Source organism: Triticum dicoccoides, chromosome 1A (assembly GCF_002162155.2).
Source record: "Triticum dicoccoides isolate Atlit2015 ecotype Zavitan chromosome 1A, WEW_v2.0, whole genome shotgun sequence".
Classification (NCBI taxonomy): Eukaryota; Viridiplantae; Streptophyta; class Magnoliopsida; order Poales; family Poaceae; genus Triticum; species Triticum dicoccoides.
This window is the reverse complement of record NC_041380.1, coordinates 235,718,265-235,722,164: the sequence shown is the minus strand read 5'-3', so window position 1 is coordinate 235,722,164 and position 3,900 is coordinate 235,718,265.

Here is a 3,900-nt window from a genome sequence, read left to right as displayed (position 1 = left end):
GGCAAAGAGTTGATAAGAAATTAAATGCTATTCAATATGCTAGTAAAACTCTAGACAATGCCCAGAGAAATTATGCTACCACTGAAAAAGATTTTTTAGCAGTTGTTTTTGCTCGTGATAAGTTCAGACCTTATATTGTTGATTCTAAAGTAACTATTCACACTGATCATGCTGCTATTAAATACCCGATGGAAAAGAAAGATGCTAAACCTAGACTTATTAGATGGGTTCTCTTGCTACAAGAATTTGATTTGCATATTATTGATAGAAAGGGAGTTGAGAACCCCATTGTAGACAACTTGTCTAGGTTAGAAAATGTTCTTGATGACCCACTACCTATTGATGATAGCTTTCCTGATGAACAATTAGCTTTCATAAATGCTTCTCGCACTGCTCCATGGTATGCTGATTATGCTAATTACATTGTTGCTAAATTTATACCACCTAGTTTCACATACCAGCAAAAGAAAAAGTTTTTCTACGATTTAAGACATTACTTCTGGGATGACCCACACCTTTATAAAGAAGGAGTAGATGGTGTTATTAGACATTGTATACTTGAGCATGAACAGGAACAGATCCTATGCAAGTGTCACTCCGAAGCTTATGGAGGACACCACGCTGGAGATAGAACTGTGCATAAGGTATTGCAATCCGGTTTTTATTGGCCTACTCTCTTCAAGGATGCTCGTAAGTTTGTCTTATCTTGTTATGAATGTCAAAGAATTGGTAATATTAGTAGACATCAAGAAATGCCTATGAATTATTCACTTGTTATTGAACCATTTGACGTTTGGGGCTTTGATTATATGGGACCTTTTCCTTCCTCTAACGGGTATACACATATTTTAGTCGTTGTTGATTACGTTACTAAGTGGGTACAAGCTATTCCAACTAGTAGTGCTGATCATAACACCTCTATTAAGATGCTTAAAGAAGTTATTTTCCCGAGGTTTGGAGTCCCTAGATATTTAATGACTGATGGCGGTTCACATTTTATTCATGGTGCCTTTCGTAAAATGCTTGCTAAGTATGATGTTAAGAATTGCATCTCCTTATCACCCACAGTCTAGTGGTCAAGTAGAATTAAGTAATAGAGAGCTCAAATTAATTTTGCAAAAGACTGTTAATAGATCTAGAAAGAATTGGTCCAAGAAACTTGATGATGCATTATGGGCTTATAGAACTGCATATAAAAATCCTATGGGTATGTCTCCGTATAAAATGGTTTATGGCAAAGCTTGTCACTTACCTCTCGAATTAGAACATAAGGCATATTGGGTCATTAAAGAGCTCAATTATGATTTCAAACTAGGTGAGAAGAGGTTATTTGACATTAGCTCACTTGATGAATGGAGAACCCAGGCCTATGAGAATGCCAAACTGTTTAAAGAAAAAGTTAAAAGATCGCATGACAAAAGGATACAAAAGCATGAGTTTAATGTAGGTGATTATGTATTGCTATACAACTCTCGTTTAAGATTTTTTGCAGGCAAACTTCTCTCTAAATGGGAAGGTCCTTACGTTATCGAGGAGGTCTATCGTTCCGGTGCCATAAAAATCAACAACTTCGAAGGCACAAATCCGAAGGTGGTGAACGGTCAAAGAATCAAACATTATATCTCAGGTAATCCCATAAATGTTGAAACTAACATTATTGAAACTGTAACCCCAGAGGAATACATAAGGGACACTTTCCAAAACGTTTCAGACTCTGAAAAGGAATAGATACGTGGTACGGTAAGTAAACCGACTCCAAAACAATTCTAATGGCAATATTTCTTCATTTGGAATATTTAAGAAAATAGGAAAAAAAGAAGCAGTACGGGAAGGACACGAGGCTTCCACGAGGGTTGAGGGTGCGCCCTACCCCCTGGGCGCGCCCCCTGCCTCATGGGCACCTCGTGCGCTTTCCAGACTCCATTTTCTTGCACGATACTTCTTTTGGTCGGTAAAAATTCATTATATAATCTCCCGAAGGTTTTGACCACCGTATCATGCAAATATCTCTTGTCTTTGTTTCGAGCTGTTTTTCTGACAGATCTAGGTCGTCATGTCGTCTTCAAGTGCCCCCAAGGACAAGTTCTTCGAGAAGGTCATCAACCCCTACCTCGCGGAGGTGCTACAACACCCTCAAACCATTGAGATGCGTGAGGGGTTGTTGCACATCCGCGATGTTGAGGGACCAAGGAGGACCGGAAGCACGGAGGCAAGGCTTGAGGCATTGAAGCAACAAGTTTTCAAGTGTCAGGAGATGGTGGAGTGTGGACTCGACTCCAATCACATTATGATCACGGAGTTCACCAGCAACCACAAGCTGGACGTCAAGAACATTGGGGAGGCCATCTTCAAGCTTCATGAGAAAATCGAGCACCTCCAAGCCCAGATCTATGACCTGCAAAATCAAAACTATGAGTATGAATATAGATTCAAGAGGATGAATTTGGCTGTAGATTTGAGGATTCAGGAGACTCGATCATCCTTCTATGATGGTGAGCCTATGCCTTGGAAGAGGGACGACAAGCCTACATCATCAACAACTCCACCTTCTTCACCAACAAAGAAGAATTGAGTATCTGGTATGGGCACTCCCTTTGGCAACTGCCAAGCTTGGGGGAGTGCCCCGGTATCGTATCACCATTACTTTTATCTCTACCATTTTTCTTAGTTCAATCCTTTTGATAATATCTTGATCCAGTAGAATAAAGTTTTAGTATGATCTAGTTGTGAGTTTTGCTTTATGATCCTTCTATGTAATCGAGTCCGTGAGCTATATATAATAATGATTAGTGTTGAGTCAAGGGCTTGATTATTTTGCTATGATCTTAAGGGAATTAAATAAAATAAAAGAGAAGAAACAAAAAGAAATAAAGAGATCATATGGATCTTATGGAGAGTAATGAGCTCACATATAAAGAGTATGATGAATAAAAGTTGTTGAGAGTTGACAAACATAGTTTTGGTCATTGTTGCAATTAATAGTAAGTAATAAAGAAAGAGATGTTCACATATAAATATACTAACTTGGACATCTTTTATGATTGTGAGCACTCATTAAAGTATGACATGCTAAGAGTTGACATTGGACAAGGAAGATAACATAATGGGTTATGTTTTCTTACATCTGAGATAAATTATATTGTCATGGATCATCCAACATGTTGATCTTGCCTTTCCCTCTCATGCTAGCAAATTTCTTTGCACCAAGTAGAAATACTACTTGTGCTTCCAAATATCCTTAAAACCCAGTTTTGCCATGAGAGTCCACCATACCTACCTATGGATTGAGTAAGATCCTTCAAGTAAGTTGTCATTGGTGCATGCAATAAAAATTGCCTTCTAAATATGTATGATTTATTAATGTGGAGAAAATAAGCTTTATACGATCTTGTGATGTGGAAGAAATAAAAGCGACGGACTGCATAATAAAGGTCCATATCACAAGTGGCAATATAAAGTGATGTTCTTTTGCATTAAGATTTTGTGCATCCAACCATAAAAGTGCATGACAACCTCTGCTTCCCTCTGCGAAGGGCCTATCTTTTACTTTTATCTTCTACCTTATATAAGAGTCATGAAGAGGGAGAATGCTGGCAACTGGGATTCGGGGCTGGAAAAGGAGCAAATATTAGAGACCAATTTTGCACAGCTCCAAAAGTCCTGAAACTTCACGGAAGTTATTTCTAGAATATATAAAAAATATTGGGTGAAAGAAGTTCCGGAGGGGGCCCACACCCTGGCCACGAGGGTGGGGGGCGCGCCCTACCCCCCTGGGCACGCCCCCTGCCTCATGGGCTCCCTGGTGGCCCTCCGATGCCCATCTTCTGCTATATGAGGTCTTTCGTCCGAGAAAAATTCATAAGCAAGCTTATGGGATGAAACTCCGTCGCCACGAGGCGG